At 33.4% G+C, this 18,839-nt stretch overlaps 1 protein-coding gene and 1 long non-coding RNA gene across 5 annotated transcripts in view; one reads left to right on the top strand and one right to left on the bottom strand.

Moving 5' to 3' along the window:
- Positions 1-5,762, bottom strand: part of LOC108358083 (uncharacterized) — a 10,674-nt gene extending 4,912 nt beyond the window's left edge. The window contains exons 1-2 of the long non-coding RNA XR_001846710.1: positions 5,687-5,762; positions 5,417-5,418 (exon numbers count right to left, since the gene is read on the bottom strand). This is a non-coding gene — a long non-coding RNA (uncharacterized LOC108358083). The remainder of the gene's footprint in view (positions 1-5,416; positions 5,419-5,686) is intronic.
- The window catches only part of emp (epithelial membrane protein), a 281,014-nt gene that overhangs the window by 109,933 nt on the left and 152,242 nt on the right, over positions 1-18,839 (top strand). The window lies entirely within an intron of this gene.

Below are 18,839 nucleotides of genomic sequence, written 5' to 3'. Positions count from 1 at the left end.
AACTACCGATTTGAAATGGAGTGTGAGCCAAAACACTTCGCTCTTTCAAAGCGAATTGAAATTCAGTTTACACATATGTTTTGAATCGCGGCGACATGAATTAAAGCGACTTATGCATGCGTATAAACGTAGTAATAGACAATAGATGGATCGTGCCATACTCGCCACTACTTTCAAAAATGTTTAATGCTCACATCAATGTTGAGTATTGTAATTCGGTAAAGTCCATAAAATATATTTGTAAATATGTTAACAAGGGCAGTGACATGTCAGTATTCGGATTAGCAAATCGAGGTGATGAGATCACGCAATATCAAACAGGGCGCTACATCAGCAGTAACGAAGCAGTATGGCGGATATTTGCATTCAATATTCACGAACGATATCCAACGGTTCAACATCTCGCTGTTCATTTGGAAAATGGTCAGCGGGTTTACTTCACCGAAGAAAATGCGCAAAATAGAGCAGAGCAACCACAAACCACAACACTGACTGCTTTTTTCGAATTGTGTACATCCGAAAATTTTGCTAAAACGTTGCTGTATCAAGATGTGCCCAAATATTATACTTGGAACACATCGACAAAAAAGTTCAACAGAAGAAAAAGAGGTGCAATTGTTCCAGAGCATCCTGGTATATATTCGTCCGATGCATTGGGACGTGTGTATACTGTTCATTCAAATAATGCTGAGTGCTATTATTTGCGGTTGTTGCTGCATACAATCAAAGGGCCGACATCATTCCTTGCATTGAAAACCATCGACGGAGTAGAATGCCAAACGTACAGAGAAGCGTGCTATAAACTGGGCTTACTTGAGAATGATCAGAATTGGAACACAACTCTGACCGAAGCATCACTCACGTGCCATCCAAAGCAAATACGAACTTTGTTTGCGATAATTTTAACAACATGCGCACCATCGAATCCTCGACAACTGTGGGAAATGCATCGTGCAAGCCTCAGTGAAGATATTCTAAGACAAGCACGTGCAAGCGATCCAAGTCAGGAATATTCGGATGACATTTTCAATGAAGCTTTAATAGTAATGAAGGACTTATGCATGTCAATCAACAACAAAGCTCTTTGTCAACTCGGTATGCCAGCACCGACACGAGATAGAAATGCTGTACAAGACAGAGACTTGATGCATCGTAGAAAAGACCAATCGATGGGAGGCGCTCTTATACTTCTTGCAGGTGATTTTCGTCAAACATTACCCGTTATACCACGATCAACGCCTGCAGACGAGCTGAACGCGTGCTTAAAGGCATCGCATCTGTGGAACTATGTCGAAAAAATTACGCTCACTACAAATATGCGAGTGCATTTGCTGCAAGATACGTCTGCCCAAATATTTTCAAAGCAACTTTTAGATATCGGAAAGGGTAAAGTTCATATTGATCGCACAACAAATGAGATATCATTTCCGTCCAACTTTTGTCAAATGCAGCAGAGCATTCAAGACGTCATCGACAGAGTATTTCCGAACTTAACGATCAACTACCGAAATCCGGAATGGCTCCGCGAACGTGCAATTTTAGCTCCGAAGAACGATGATGTTAGTAAATTAAACGGTCAAATTCAATTGAAAATTCCAGGAGAAGCAGTCGAATATAAATCGATTGATACAGTAATGGACAAAGATCAAGCTGTTAATTACCCAACTGAATTTCTTAATTCTTTGGAGCCACCTGGAATGCCTCCTCATTCGTTGGCGTTAAAAGTTGGATCACCAGTGATGCTTATTCGGAACTTGAACGCGCCGAAACTGTGCAACGGAACCAGAGTGATAATAAAAAAATTAACACCGAATTTGATCGAGGCAACAATCATCAGCGGTAAATTCAAAGGCGAAGATGTGCTGATTCCACGTATACCGATGATTCCCAACGATTTACCGTTCGAATTCAAGCGGCTTCAATTCCCTTTGCGTCTTGCCTTTGCTATAACTATAAATAAAGCACAAGGGCAATCATTAACTATTGCGGGTTTGGATTTGAAAAATTCGTGCTTTTCACATGGCCAATTATACGTCGCCTGTTCACGAGTTGGGACACCACAAAATTTATATATTTACACACCAAATGAAAAAACTAAAAATATTATTTATTATTATTATTTATTTATTTATTTAAATACATGTGTTTTTCTTTGGCGTAGCAACGCGCGCCGGGTATTGCTAGTTATAAAATAATCTCAGATTAAACCAACCTAGGTTTATCGATTATACTTGCGAAGAAGATGAGGAATGTCAAATGTAAAAGTAAAAAAAATTTGAGGCTAGCAAGGAAAAGAGGTTTGTCAAGGTATTTTTAATAAAATATTAAGTTTAAATATATTTAAATAGCATAATGTGTAGCAAAAAAGTAGCCACGGTGGCACAGAGAAGAAGCTTAACTTTTCCTCGAGTTGTGTGAATAACAAGCACAACTAGTGATAAGACGATACGAGTACTAAGTACAGAATATCGATACTTTTCATGAGAACTGAGTAGTATCGAGAACTCGATACTTTTTGACAAGTACTGAATAAATATCACGAATACCAAAAAGAATCGACATGCTAAAGCTTTTTTAATAAACAAATTTTTAAAAATTACATACAAAATTTCGTTCTTTCAATTACATTGAAAATTTTTTCAAAATTATACAACATCATTGTAGCGAACAGTCGAAAATTATCTACATCCAATATTAATGTCATTTAAACTCGAGAAACAGCTTTAAGGTTTTGAATTTACAAATGCTCCCAAAGTACGTAGTACATAAGATGTCATTGCGACGTTGGGCTCGGTTAAAAATTCTTGAATAATTGGAAAACGAATCTCTTGATTTCAACGCGAGTTTGTACTGATTGTCAAAATGATGTGTTTGTTGTATTTTGCTTTGTTCTGATGGTCAACAGGCTTATAATTTGTTGGTGTTTCTTGGGCTGCCGTTACCACTTTGTATGAATTCGGATTAAGCTTATCTTTCCTTTAGATAATGGCTTTCACCACATTTTTTTTCTGGGTTTCTACATTTCCATGTCATTTTCAAAGTAAAGTGATTTATAAAAACATACTTATAAAATATTTGCTTTTAAAAACTTTGAGTAAAAAATATTTATTTTGTGCTTGTAGAAGTAAACTAATTACATGTTTGTTCCAAAAACTCCTTTAGAAATGCTTGTTCGATCAGGTTTCAACTATTAAAAGCAATGCCTGTTTAATTTACAAATAGAAAGAGGCCATAACAGCAAAACAGCCTTATGTTCACTTTTCGCGTTTGCCCTAAAAATATTTGAAAGTATGAGCATTATCGACACTTTTTTGCAAATATGAGTACTGGCATCGATTTTTCTTTACAGTATTCTAAATGAGTACTAGTATCGATACTATTCTAAAAAGTTCTATCACTAAGCACAACCAATTTGACAGCTAACGAGCTTTCATTGGGATTATATTTATATGTAAACGTACTTTTATTCTTTGCCGTACGCATATGTTTACACATCAAATTTCATGAGTACCTAGTACTCACGCCTTTTTTTATTTTATTTATTAACCACTTATAAGAGTTTAACTATTGATTTTCATATTCACAATGCTCAGTTAACAAAAGTTTAAACAAATTAAAAGTTTAAATAATTTTTTTTTGTGGAACGAATTTCAAATTTGAATAGAAAAGTCTTGATTTTTAGAATTTGTATATTTTCAGGCGATATGAATTTCCATAGTTAACTATGTAACTCTGAAGCAGGGCTGCCAACCATACTTGGCTAAGAAGTGCCATATTGAGGATAAAAAAGTGGATGTGCCAAATAGAAAAATAAAAGTGCCAAAAAAGGTGCCATTATTTTTAATTCTTCCCATTTAGCATTAAAATTAGAAACACATTTCTAAAACAAAAATTCAATGCCAAAGTAAGATAATCCAGTTGTATGCACTATAGAAATTAGAAAATTTTAGTTGAGAAAACGAAGTACACGCGAAGGATTTCACAAAAATGTATTGAAATATTACTATTTTTCAAAAGTGCCATTTTGCACTTTGTGCCAAATTGAAAAATTAAGTGACATTTGAAGTAAAATAAATGACAAGGTTTCCGCCAAGTTGGCAGCTCTGCTCTGAATATAAATTCATAGTTAAACTTGTGTTGGTGGTTAAGTTAACAAACGTTTAACTAAGCACGGTGAATCCGGCCCTTAGTCTTGTCTGTATAAAATTTTGCAATAGACATTAAATAATTCAACTTGCAGTGAAAAGAGAACAGAAGACTATGCAAGCGAAATGTTGTTGGCNCCCACGTGATCTGTCAAATACTAATGCATGAAAATCCTAACCTCAAAAAAATCACCCGTTAGTATATACATTCCAGTAGAAATTTTATGCATACGACATCGCTGTTGGTGGCATGAGCTTGCTGCTGTGTGTGTATATGTTACCGGCCAAACTCGATCTTAGAACAAACTAGTTTTTCCTAGGCTAAACTAGTTCTACCTAGATCTAATACACTGAAGAGCAAAACTGGAACAATAGAACGGAAAGTTAAGTTTGTGGTAATGTACTTCTTCAGTTTATTTACTTTATGGTAATTCAAACTTGCATTTCGCCTTACCGATGTTTAACTAAACGTTTGACCATACAAATTTTAAGATTCGCATATGGAAACTCAGAAAAAAATTACCAAACAAAAATGAACTGGATTGTTCCAGTTTTGCACCCTCTTAGTATTTGCGGAATTTCATAATTTAAAGAGGAGTTCTGGCCAATTTCCTGCAATTTTGTAATCAAGGCGCTTGGGATTTTCGCTGTGAGTGCTTTAAGTGCACAACCCAAGCAAAAAGAATTTAAAGTTTTTGCAAAACGGCCAGAAAGACTACGCTATAAAGAAAGAAATCATATCGGCCGAATGTCCGTTTTATGGTTATCTAAACAAGCGATAAAAGGGCGGACCTCAGTCTGCAAGATCAAGAGACCACAAAAAATTGCAATTTGCTAGGCTAGGCATACCAAAAATCTTTGGTTCAAAATCAAAAATTACTGCTTTTTCCCCACAAAGCAAGTGACTGGACATTATGTAAGACATGGGAACAAGTTATTGCAGCACAAAGATAAAGAGGAGAAAGCCTGCTTTGACATCCAGAAAAATTTTTTGTCAGAAACGCATTTTTACTAAGAAAAAACATTGGATTTGTATTATTTTGAAGCGGGAATTTACAAGTTCTTCATAAACGACCACATTATTCCACCAAAATTTACTATTGATTAGGGCGCGGCCCTTAGTTTTTTAACTCTGAGGATAAAATGAAACGTTTTCAGTCGAAATATTGATTCAAGTGCTGTGTACCTGCATCAGAGATACGCCTAACGTCCAAAAATATTTAAACTATTAGGTTTGTATGTGTACATTTAATGATGTAGGGCCGTGTTACGCCTTAGGGAGTAAGAACTGTGGTAAAATCGACGGTAAAAAGAAAAGTGACAACAAATGAGCATTTTCAAAGAATTTGGCAATTTCTGAGGATATTTTTCGCAGACTTTTATCAATTTTACCAGGACAATGATCAGAAATATCCCCCGAAAGTGGGGCCAAATAGGTATAAATCCCAAGTTTTTATAATCATGGAGTGACCTGCGTAAAGCCCAGAATTGATTCAACAGAAAACTTATGGAATTGTTTGAAAATGCTGCTGTTCAATTACGAAAATTCGCCCAATCGCATGCAAGATCTTGGGCATGGCGTTGAAGAAAACCGGTGCGCGTTCTCAACAGATTTCGTCTAAAACCTGTGCAAAAGTATCCCAAGATTACCATAAAAGCTAAAATATTCAAATTGGTTATGGCCAATTTATTAAAAGTCAAGCAAATGGTAAAATTTTCTGTCGGGTGCAAAACTGGAACAATCTAGTTGCTACGTTTTTTTGCAATTTTCTTCTTTATCTGCTTGTATTAATTATTGTTTTTAAGGCCTTCTGATGGAATAAACATTGGAAATGTGAATTCCAAAACTAGATTACAAAAAAGTCTTCATATATTGCAAGAAAATTTACATTATGTATTACTGTTCCAGTTTTGCTCCTCAGTGTATATCCGTCTAATGCGGAAACAAGTTGGTCGCAACAATATTGTGGACCGCGTACCTGGAGTTGGACTGATGGAGGCTATATTTTTGAAGTGCGGCCGAAGGCCGCCTACGCGGAAGGGTTTCCGCAAAAATACTGTCGCCTCTGATCTAGTTTAGCCTAGGCAAAACTAGTTTTTCCTAAGATCGGGTTTGGCCGGTAACATATATGCCAGTATAAATGAACCTTCATTTCCATTTAACACGTGTGGTTTCTGAGAACGTATGCATACTCTAACCATACACTTGTAGTACTGCTGTATGCATATGGCTGTATTAATGTTTCAAACATACAATCAATGGAACAGTATTCAAGCATTCTTACAAGATACGTATCCCCATATGTAAATGCTACTTTTCTGATACATTTTCATATACGGGGGCATACAAAAAAGTAGCATTTACATATGCAAATGCATATCTTTTAAAAGCCCGCTAGTGCTGAAAATATTATCGCACAACACGTCCGTTCACTAAAATTTTTGTACAAGACTGAAAATATTACAAAAATTCCTCTTCAAATTTATCAAGAAGTGTACTTAAAACAATTGCAATTCGCTAGAATTTGAATTATGTGGAAATTCATGACTACGCATGAGTTGTTCACACTAATTCACTCATACATAATTAGTCTGTTCCTTTGAACTTCGGACTAAAATCTGTGGAACTGTCAAACTACAATTTTACGCTCTCAAATGAGAGTAAAAGGAAAACAGATGCAGAAGTGCATAGGAACGCAAAAAGCACTATTTCCTGTAAAAACGTCAGATGGTTTGTTTACCTGTCATTGGTACTACACTGATTTGGCTGAAATATCACTAAATAATTATTAAAATCTATACATATTCAAATATTTCGTTGTTTACTACCATTTTTTAACAAATATAAGGTTCTTTGCTTTCACCGCTTTCTGTTTTTGTTTGCACATGTAAATCAGCTGATCGTTTGACACTTTTCATGAACTTAAAGGAAAAAAAACTCCGGACTAAATCCTGTAACTTCTGACTAGGAACAGTTGCTCAGTTACTCTCTCAAATGTGTTCCCACTTACAGGTTTTATGTCAATAGGAACGACTTCCTGTAAGTTCTGACTAAATCCTGTAAACCGGACTGCTATTGGAACAGACTAAATGTGACCAACTATTTCATACCTCAACCAAGAACAGAGAATGAAAACCAAAAATAGTATGAAAGTAATGATTTTTGATTTTGATTTGTAAAAGCAGAATATGCAAAAACGGTAACAGTGTACCAATTCAACAAATGTATTTTATTAATTCAAAATCTATACTATTTATTATTCTGAGACAAGGCGCCCATTCCCAGCGATCTACTAATCGTACAGAGACAAGTCATGTATCAAGTTAAAATGTTCGATCTGAGACTTTGCACGAACATTTCGCATTAAAAAATCATTAGACCACTTTTGAAATATTTGCATGGAATATTTGTTTAAGTTTTACATTAAACAAAGCGTTCATTTCTATAGGCAGCAACTGTGGAGCGCTCTGAATATGGATGAAAAAGGACGCCCACAGCAACACCTTGAATGGGTGTTTTCGGAGCGCTTCGAATACAGAGTCAGAAGAGAGTCAAAGTGTTATTTTTTTATCTTCTTTTTTTTGTTTCCAACCTAAAAGGAACTCATTTTAAACAAGATATAAAATATTTTTGATTTACTTCGGGATTTTTTCGTTTTGATCTGTTTTTTACTGAATAATATGTAAATCATTTTTTAATTTAGCGTTTTTTTTCAATAAATAGAAACGATGCAAACACTTTAGTACTTACCAATTATAAACCAAATTAAGAACATTTTGAAAACCGGCCGTTTCGGTCTATTATCGGACTCCGCTGGTATGCTGGGAACAATATCTTCGAGCAATTTAATTTATTTGTTTTAAATTTTACATATGAATGTACATATGTATATGATTTTAAAATGCCGGAAAACTTAAAAAAATCATTGCCGACGAACTATTTTAAATAAATGTGAAATTATTCCAGATTTCTTTAGTTAGAGAAGGTCGGAAACTCTCCCCAAACCCAAAAATTAAGATAAGTACAATAAGAGTATATTTTGCGAGATGTAAGTTTAATCAAAAAAAGCACTGAACGATAGTTAGTAAGGAAATGGTTAATATGTTGCCCGGATAAGAAAATGTTTACTGTGGCATCGATACTGTCGTTTCTGAATATCCAAGGAGCAAGTAAGATCCGCCACAGAATTTTTAAACTCTCTAACACCTTTTAATTTTTTTGATTGAGCAGCCATTTGTAATGAAATTCGTCAGCTACATAGAGAAGTGAAGTGATTGAAAGTCATAATTTATGTGTTGATCTATGAGTACCTTTCTTAACTGAGATTACTAACCTTTTGAAATTTTTCGAAACAGTTAAAGAAATTTGAACTTAAAAGGTAGTACCAAGGCATATCAAAGAGGTATTAGAGAAAAAAAAAACATTAATGTGTATTTTGTTTTTGCTTGTTTATCTAAAGTGTCAAAAACTATTCTGATTTTGAGTAAAAATTAAAAATAAAATTTGGGAAAAAATGGTGCGACTTTCTTTCTTAGAAAATTTTGTTTACTTCTCGATCCATCATTTGCCAGACCTAGTAATCAGCTCAAATTACATATTTTTTACTATTGTAACGGGAGAAGTTACCGTATATATTTTTTTATATGTACAGTGTTGAACAAAAGTTTTGGCACAGTAAATTTTCGCATTACATATATGCGATAATTTTTTATAAAAACATAGTTCTTACTACACCAAAACACAAAAAAATCAAATGTGTAAACCTTGCAAAAACTCAGGAAAATTCAATAAATCTACATATTAATTGCAATTTTATATTCAGATTTTCAAGCAACTTTAAACTTGCACTTTGATAAACAAACATTGAATGGATTATTAAACTGCATACTTGGAATTTTTCTAAACAATACTTTGCCTATATTGCGAAAAATTCACTATTGTTCATTACTGTAAGTAAATAAAACTTTAACTTTAAAAACCCAAAAAAAAAAATAAATAAAGTTTTACAAAATTTCAAAATAATTTTTCGAATCACAAATTTTTTTATGATTAACAGTGTATTTATTTTTTTTTTGGTTTTAGATCCTTTTTGCTTTCAACACGAGGTATCTTTTTTCTACTTTCTATTGTCATAGCCATAATTTCCTCTCTATTTTTATCAATCAATCAATCAATTTTATAATTTTTTTCCGGCATTTTTCCTAATTACAAGAAGAGCTTTATAAAACTTTTATAACACCAAATGTTTATCAAGCTTAGGATTTTGTGTTATCCGGGCAGGCTTATTAATTTAACCAGAGAATATATTTCGTTTATTAAGTTTACCCAGTGGTTAAAACTTGTTGAATTTTTATTTAAAATTTTCGGTAAGGAATAAGCGAGTGGATGAAAAATATATAACGGTAAGAACAGCNAAAAAAAAAAATAAATAAAGTTTTACAAAATTTCAAAATAATTTTTCGAATCACAAATTTTTTTATGATTAACAGTGTATTTATTTTTTTTTTGGTTTTAGATCCTTTTTGCTTTCAACACGAGGTATCTTTTTTCTACTTTCTATTGTCATAGCCATAATTTCCTCTCTATTTTTATCAATCAATCAATCAATTTTATAATTTTTTTCCGGCATTTTTCCTAATTACAAGAAGAGCTTTATAAAACTTTTATAACACCAAATGTTTATCAAGCTTAGGATTTTGTGTTATCCGGGCAGGCTTATTAATTTAACCAGAGAATATATTTCGTTTATTAAGTTTACCCAGTGGTTAAAACTTGTTGAATTTTTATTTAAAATTTTCGGTAAGGAATAAGCGAGTGGATGAAAAATATATAACGGTAAGAACAGCCCATATATACATATGCATATGAAAGAATACACTCATGCAACGACTCTGGCCATTGTGTGTCACTCCTTTAAATTATAGATATTTTTTTCTTATTGTATTAAAAAAATAACGTTCGTAACACTTTAATAAATATTAATCCGTTTATTAACTTAGTATATAGAAGATGACCTGGTGAACTTCATATGAGTAGTCCACTTGCAAACATCGTTATGTGATTTTATAATAGAAAGCCATATATTTGAAAAAACGACTACGACAAGAAGTAACATTTCAATTGAATCTTTTTTATTATTAGCTGAAAATTTGGATAAATATGAGCCTTATAAAATTGTAACATAACATAACATGACATAAGATAATATTAATAGTCTATACGACCTAAAGCAGTTTCCTAAGTTCATCAGAAGCTGTATACTTTTGAAAATTTATAAGTAAGTATGATAGCGACTTTTGGAAGAAGAGTTAACATGTGATGCTACTTTTTTCAAAATATAAAAAGCTTTGCACTGTGTTGTTAGTGGACATGAAACTACTTTAAATACTGGTACGTAATTCACCAAAAACTAAAAATCGATAAAATTTTACATAGCGCACTTTGCAAGTGGACTACTCATATCATCTATAATTTATTTGAATTTCGCTTTGAACAATTATAACAAATCTTCAAAAAGCAATACAATGAGATCATTAATACTGCCTGCTGTTATAGCTGATAAATGATTCCACACCTATGAGATGTGTCACGCCCCTTTTTACAAACTCATTTATATACATATATCTTTGCATAAGCACCTACCATAGGTATCTGTGCATTTCAAATTTCGAGTTCATGCGACTATAATTCCGAAGTTAGAGCTGATTAAAAATTTTCACTTTGGGAGGTATCCCCCATCCCCCTCCCCCCTTGGCGAGTTACAATTTTTTTACCCTATTATAGGTCCAGGAGTTATGGCATAACTTTGGCAAAATTTTATTCGATTCTGTCCTTCCGTTTAGGCTGCAACCTGGCACATACATACACACATACTCCCACAAATATATAGTAGATTTGCTTCGAAGCGCCACCTTGCGGTTCTTTAAATAAAAAATAGATATCAGAAATGAATTTTTCATATCACAAAACTCTGGAGCACAACTCTTTATTACAAAAAAAAAACATTACTAACACTTTAGTAAATGATTAAATGATTGTAAAGCAGTTTGTTTTTGCTTACACAGTCAGCCGAAGCAATCAGTTTAGAAAAATTTGCTGTTGCTGCAACAGTTGTACACATAAATGATCAGAATGAAAAGGAAAATCGATTAAGCCGTGACCGTCCATCCGTCTGTGCACACGATAACTCGAGTATCGGACATTAACCACGCCTACCTCCCATATAATTGTAATTTGGAGAAATATGAAATCTTCGATAAATCAATAAATATTAAAGCTAATTTATTCAAAATTGAGGCCTGCAACAATTCCACCCACTTATGATCACATATATGTATCTCGGTAACCGTTCTACCAATTTGTACCAAGCTCGGTATGGTTATTGTGCTTGCCACATAAAAGCAAAACTTTGAAAATTATTGAAATCGGACTAAAATGGAGGCCGCTTATCTTATAACGGTAAATTTCAGAAATGCTTGAATCTTCAATATTTCGAAATTTAAGGACGCCAATTTACTCAAAATTGATACACCTCGGCTTACCATGTAGCGGTAGCTTTCGGAAAGGTGAATATCATGTATAATGTACTTGCGCCGGGTATTTAATGTTCGGCTCCGCCCGAACTTACAATTTCTTACTTGTTTCTGAAAAGTTTTATTTTGATGTACTGGAACTTGTTGATTGACTGGTGCTTCGCTGGTACTTCGGCAAAGCAAATCAAAGCTGTTGACCGGATTCGGACGCAAAGATTTTGAACTGGAACTTCTCAAGGAGTTCGGTGAGTTCGGAGATGTTTGCGTTAAAGCAAGGCAACATCTACTTGTATTTTGATGTTATTTCTGGTCTCTAAAGCGCCAACAAGCTGTTCAGATTTTTTTTAAAGATCAAAGACAAGACGGACGTACCAAAAACTGATTTTCAATAGATTATTTTGTATGAAAAAAGGTTTAACATGCAAATAGATTTTGACAATTTAAAATTTTTATTAAAATAAATATAAAAGATTGGACTATTTAGAGGCCAAATAATTAGAAAAAAGAAACAAATCAGCTGCTCTACTGCTACTACCTGTTCAATATTTAACACCAAAATTGTGCATTCGCATAAAATAAACAGAAAGTTAGGGATGAAAGAATGATAAAATTAAAAAGAAGAAGTTTTAAGACATGGTAGTTTTTTAGCTTACGGTAGTAGATGTAGTAGAAATGTAGTTTGGCAAAAAAATTGCAATCTCTTCCACAAATGTGGTACCGTCCGAGCACTGGCTATTGAGTAAGACTTCGCTGCTACGCACACAAGCGCATGTGTGTGATAGTGTGAGTTCGCCCATCTCTGTTTTAAATTGATATTTGTTTAGCGTTTTTCTCGTTTAGATATGCTTTCATTCTGCAGCTCACAGATGCGTCCTTATAGTTTGGTAATACAAAACAAAAATTTTTATTAAAAGTTTAACATCTTCGGACCTTCTGGAATCTAACCAATCTCTAAGCATCTAATCATCTCTGTTCACAGTATCCAAGACCATTCCCCAATTGATTTCTAACCTTGGACTACAAGTTGAGACACACTTGAGAAAAACCATTTTTCTCAACATGGCAGCAAAAATACAAAAATATTCAAGTGGCAGCGTGGCAAAGTATATGCATTCGAAGAATACAATCGAGGCGTAAATGCATGAAAAGTGAAAAGGAATCGAATTGGAAACAATCGCCCTCATTGCGAGAGCCGTGTCGAATGCAAGTCGTTTTTCGAGAGTCGAATCGTATCTTAAGTTTCACGCCATTGCCTAAAATTTCCACTCGACTAGTGTATTAAAGTGGGAAAACTTGGCAGCACTGTATAGTTTACGACGATTTTCGTCGTTTACTTATTTCAGCACGGCTGTATACAATGCCAATATTGTCGAGTCGTACAATTGAGCCTAATTTACGACTTACGCAATGAGGCTGAATATCAAGTGAAAAGCTACATAAGAAAGACTTTAAAATAAAAGTGCAGTAAATAACTTTTTAAACGATTGAAACTGTAAATTAATCAAGTAACTTTTAAGCAAAAAACATAACCGACGTCAATTCTCGTATAAAAATTTAGGAGTTCCGTTAATGTTATCATGATGCAATGATAAGAGTCTCCCTGTACTCTGGCCTAAAAACAATTTTTCGTACAAACGTTGCAGCACTTTCTTTATTACAAAGAACATAGAATATAAGGGAGCCATAAACATAACCAACATCCTTATTTTCTATGATTTTGGGTTCTGTTTTATTCTGTCAAACTGGTACTCCCGCTGTATTACAGTCTATCATTCTTGCTTAATTTTTTTAAGGTTTTTATTTTTTTAAGTTTGTTGTTTTTTTTTATCAAACGGTACCGACTTTATTTTAGTGAAATTATAAAAAGAGATACTAATTCCCTAAAAAATTCATGGATATGAAAAGTATAAGCTGTAGAATTATTTAATGTTTGTTATTTTTTTATGAATGTGTAGCTCAAAGCTTCAATCTTTGTAAAAAAGTTAGTTAGCTAAGTTCGAAAAAGTTTCATCAAAATTTTGAGATTTTAGAATATATTTCTTAGAAACATTGTGTGTATTCGGTTGAATGAACGGCTATACTTCATTTCAAAGTGCAAATTTTAAGTACCTAACTAAGACCTTTGGTAAGTGTTTTTTTGTGTAAGGTGTTGTTCATTTTCTCCATACATATAAATTGTCGAACATACTTTGTATGGAAGAAAATGCGCCGAACAAAAAATTGCCACAAATCAGTGGTAAGTCCAAGCTATTTCAAAGTTTACCTTTGCATAAAAATGACAAACCTAAAAAAATAAAAACCTTAAAAAATTAAGCAAGAATGATAGACTGCAATAGTGCGAGAGTACCAGTTTGACAGAATAAAACAGAACCCAAAATCATAGAAAATAAGGATGTTGGTTATGTTTATGGCTCCCTGATATTCTATGTTCTTTGTAATAAAGAAAGTGCTGCAACGTTTGTACGAAAAATTGTTTTTGGGCCAGAGTACAGGGGGACTCTTATCATTGCATCATGATAAAATTAACGGAACTCCTAAATTTTTATACGAGAATTGACGTCGGTTATGTTTTTTGCTTAAAAGTTACTTGATTAATTTACAGTTCCAATCGTTTAAAAATTTATTTACTGCACTTTTATTTTAAAGTCTTTCTTATGTAGCTTTTCACTTGATATTCAGCCTCATTGCGTAAGTCGTAAATTAGGCTCAATTGTACGACTCGACAATATTGGCATTGTATACAGCCGTGCTGAAATAAGTAAACGACGAAAATCGTCGTAAACTATACAGTGCTGCCAAGTTTTCCCACTTTAATACACTAGTCGAGTGGAAATTTTAGGCAATGGCGTGAAACTTAAGATACGATTCGACTCTCGAAAAACGACTTGCATTCGACACGGCTCTCGCAATGAGGGCGATTGTTTCCAATTCGATTCCTTTTCACTTTTCATGCATTTACGCCTCGATTGTATTCTTCGAATGCATATGCTTTGCCACGCTGCCACTTGAATATTTTTGTATTTTTGCTGCCATGTTGAGAAAAATGGTTTTTCTCAAGTGTGTCTCAACTTGTAGTCCAAGGTTAGAAATCAATTGGGGAATGGTCTTGGATACTGTGAACAGAGATGATTAGATGCTTAGAGATTGGTTAGATTCCAGAAGGTCCGAAGATGTTAAACTTTTAATAAAAATTTTTGTTTTGTATTACCAAACTATAAGGACGCATCTGTGAGCTGCAGAATGAAAGCATATCTAAACGAGAAAAACGCTAAACAAATATCAATTTAAAACAGAGATGGGCGAACTCACACTATCACACACATGCGCTTGTGTGCGTAGCAACGAAGTCTTACTCTTAATAGCCAGTGCTCGGACGGTACCACATTTGTGGAAGAGAATGCACTATTTTTGCCAAGCTAAATTTCACCTACATCTACTACCGTAAGCTAAAATGCTACCATGTCTTAAAACTTCTTCTTTTTAATTTTATCATTCTTTCATCCCTAACTTTCTGTTTATTTTATGCGAATGCACAATTTTGGTGTTAAATATTGAACAGGTAGTAGCAGTAGAGCAGCTGATTTGTTTCTTTTTTCAAATTATTTGGCCTCTAAATAGTCCAATCTTTTATATTTATTTTAATAAAAATTTTGAATTGTCAAAATCTATTTGCATGTTAAACCTTTTTTCATACAAAATAATCTATTGAAAATCAGTTTTTAATACGTCCGTCTTGTCTTTGATCTTTAAAAAAAATCTGAACAGCTTGTTGACGCTTTAGAGACCAAAAATAACATCAAAATACACGTAGATGTTACCTTGCTTTAACGCAAACATCTCCGAACTCACCGAACTCCTTGAGAAGTTCCAGTTCAAAATCTTTGCGTCCGAATCCGGTCAACAGCTTTGATTTGCTTTGCCGAAGTACCAGCGAAGCACCAGTCAATCAACAAGTTCCAGTACATCAAAATAAAACTTTTCAGAAACAAGTAAGAAATTCTAAGTTCGGGCGGAGCCGAACATTAAATACCCGGCGCAAGTATTAAATACATGATATTCACCTTTCCGAAAGCTACCCCTACATGATAAGCCGGGGTGTACCAATTTTGAGTAAATTAGCGTCCTTAAATTTCGAAATATTGAAGATTCAAGCATTTCTGAAACTTACCGTTATAAGAAAAGCGGCCTCCATTTTAGTCCGATTTCAATAATTTTCAAAGCTTTGCTTATATGTGGCAAGCACAGTAACCATACCGAGCTTGGTACAAATTGGTAGAACGGTTACCGAGATACATATATGTGATCATAAGTGGGTGGTGTCACGCCCATTATCCAAAATTTTATCATAAACGTATTTCTTGGTAAAGAATTGTTGCAAGCATCAATTTTGAATAAAGTAGCTTTAATATTTATTGATTTATCGAAGATTTCATATTTCTCCAAATTACCGTGCGTGGGCGTGGTTATTGTCCGATTTTAAATACTATATAATTTATTTGTGATTAAAAAATTAATAATGCCTAGGCCAAGCTGTGTAATTTGCACAAAAACATGGACTTACGAAGGCGTCCGTTTGTTCCATTCACCAGCGGAGTAGGTTAGGCTGAATAGGTTGGATATTTCAAATGTTTAATGGCGAAGTCATTTCTGGCACCACCAACTTCTCCGAAAAGTTATTACCCCACAGCCATGAAATAGACCTTCCAATAAATGTGAAAAAGCTATTTTTTAAGTGCAGGATGCATTTCCGTATAAATTATTTAAATAAGCGCTTGAAAAGCAAACGGTATAATCGATTAATCTTTATAAACTTCCCATATTTTAATTTATTTATTTAAACCTTATAACCATTAATCAGGGCTGCCAGAGTCTAAAATCCGTACAAAGACGAAAAGTGGGGGGTGAAAAATCCGCACGAAATCGGTACTGTTAATAACATAAAATAAAGAAACACATATTTCCACTATTTAGTCCTATTTGTTGATTGCTTCACAGATAAACTTATTATTTTTCTGACTAGAGCTTTTTAACAAGCAGTGTGTTCTAGTTTATGTACATGTAACAAAACTTTTCAGGTGGGTTGTCGACCCTAATGTTTAGAGCGATGGTTAAAGTTAGAACGAAAGTTAGGGTTTTTTTAATTTTACGCGACAAAAACTGCCAATAATCGAATTCTACCAATAGTCTGTTATACGTAATTTTAAAGGCCTATAAATCCTCTTCTCATGTTGATTTGTAAAATCGTCAAGCTGTTAATACATAAGTCCCTCAAGTACGAAAATAGCTAATTTTTTTAATAAAAAAATTAAGGGTTCAGGAGCTATAAGAAACCTATAAGATATGTGTAAAACAGGCAAATTTTTACAATTTGCGAAAACACTCGAAAAATACGTGCATCTTGACGGAAAGCTAAAAATCCGTCCGTTGAATCTCTACAACCATTTTCATACCTGAAAATCCGTACCGTACGGAAAAATCCGGCTGCCATTAATATCACGTGTTGCGTTTTTGTATTCACGTTTCTGACTGCAATTATCTAATTTCATCTCTTCATAAAATTATCAAGATTTGTCTATGCATCCGCCGGTGAGTCCTTGGAAGTATTCTTTGTGCAAAATCTTTTTTACTAATTTCGCGATTTGAAAAGTGTTTTTGCCTCAAGACATCGAGTTGTACCGCATTAACTGTCACTTTTAATTGGTTACTGCATTGGCTATTTTTATTAAGATTTTTGAACGCATTTGTCGGTGAGTCCATGAAGTATTATTTGAAAAAAATCTTGTTTACTAATTTCACCACTTTAACATATTTTTCTGCTTAAAAATACCAGCTTGTGCGGCATTAACATGGTGTTTTCAAACCGTAGTTGGACCTTTCATCTAGAATGATATAGACACTTCTCAATCTGGGTGGTCTTCAGTATCTACGTTCTTGATTGCTTCTCTTTGTGTGAACTATTCCTTGGATTTAGTACATCACATTACTCTTATTAGCGTCAATATCTTTATTAAGTTTCTTATTACTATTTATGACATTGGCTGTAAATCCTTAAAGCTCCTTCTTATTGTTAGTGTTTGTCTTTCAATACTAAATACAAGCGTAATCCACAAAATTGTTTGGTGAATAAAAAATAATAAATTATGCTTAAATTTAGTTAATTTAAACGGTTCTTTTATATTTCAAATAGGGATACTTCAAAAGTAATTTTTAATATTAAGTATGTATATATATTAAATAAAAAACTTCAAATTATTACCCCTTCTGTAGTCAAAAAGCGTAATTCTTTTTAATGTTTCTGGCCTTTACCCATTAAAAAAATCTAAGGGGCGAACACTTCCAATAAGGTAGTGTCAAATCTTCCTACTCGCTCTTATTACTGTACCTGTGGTGCGATTCACTACGCGATTTTAACAACTCTTGTTATTGTTAAGTCAGCTAAACGACAATTTTAACAATTTAGCTATTCAGTAAACGTAACAATATTCGTTAGCGCCAAATCAGCTGTTGTCGCTAACGATAACGAAGGCCGTAATTTGACGACGTCCAGATTGGCGTTGTTAATAAAACATAAAAATGCACAGCACCGATAGAAAAAAAATATCAAAAATCAAAGGGTTTTTCAGAAACATCAAACTTGCACTTTATTGTACTAAAATTTAATGGGCTACCTAACTGCATACATAATTTTTTTATTATTCTGATAAAAAACTTGAAGTTTTACGAAAGTTTGTTGAATTTTGTTTAAATGTTGCACAAGGTTTAAAACTAGAGTTTATACGGTTTTAGGTGCAGAATACACTATTAAAACAAGTAATACAAATTAAATAACAAACAAAACAGTTTGTTACAACTTGTATATAACTATGTGTTCCGGTTGTAATTTTCCAATAGGGTGTAAACAAATATAGAAAAACGGAAGTTAAAAGGTTATAAAGCTATTTTTTAATCTTACAGGAACTGAATATGCCTTGAATTTAAAGGAATTGAATAATTAAAGTTTTCAATTTAATACGTGTACATCGTTTATTAAAAATATAAATATCATATATGTATGTTAATATTTAAAAATGTCTTTATTACTAGCATAATAAAATCAGTCCTCAAAATAAATATGTACAAAATGTGCATACAGTGATTTTTTTTTTAATATTAACATTCATT

The sequence above is a fragment of the Rhagoletis zephyria genome, unplaced genomic scaffold (assembly GCF_001687245.7).
Source record: "Rhagoletis zephyria isolate East Lansing unplaced genomic scaffold, Rhagoletis_zephyria_1.1 Rzeph_scaffold_00203, whole genome shotgun sequence".
NCBI lineage: Eukaryota > Metazoa > Arthropoda > Insecta > Diptera > Tephritidae > Rhagoletis > Rhagoletis zephyria.
The sequence above is the reverse complement of the archived record's forward strand: the minus strand, read 5'-3'. Positions and strand labels throughout refer to the sequence as shown.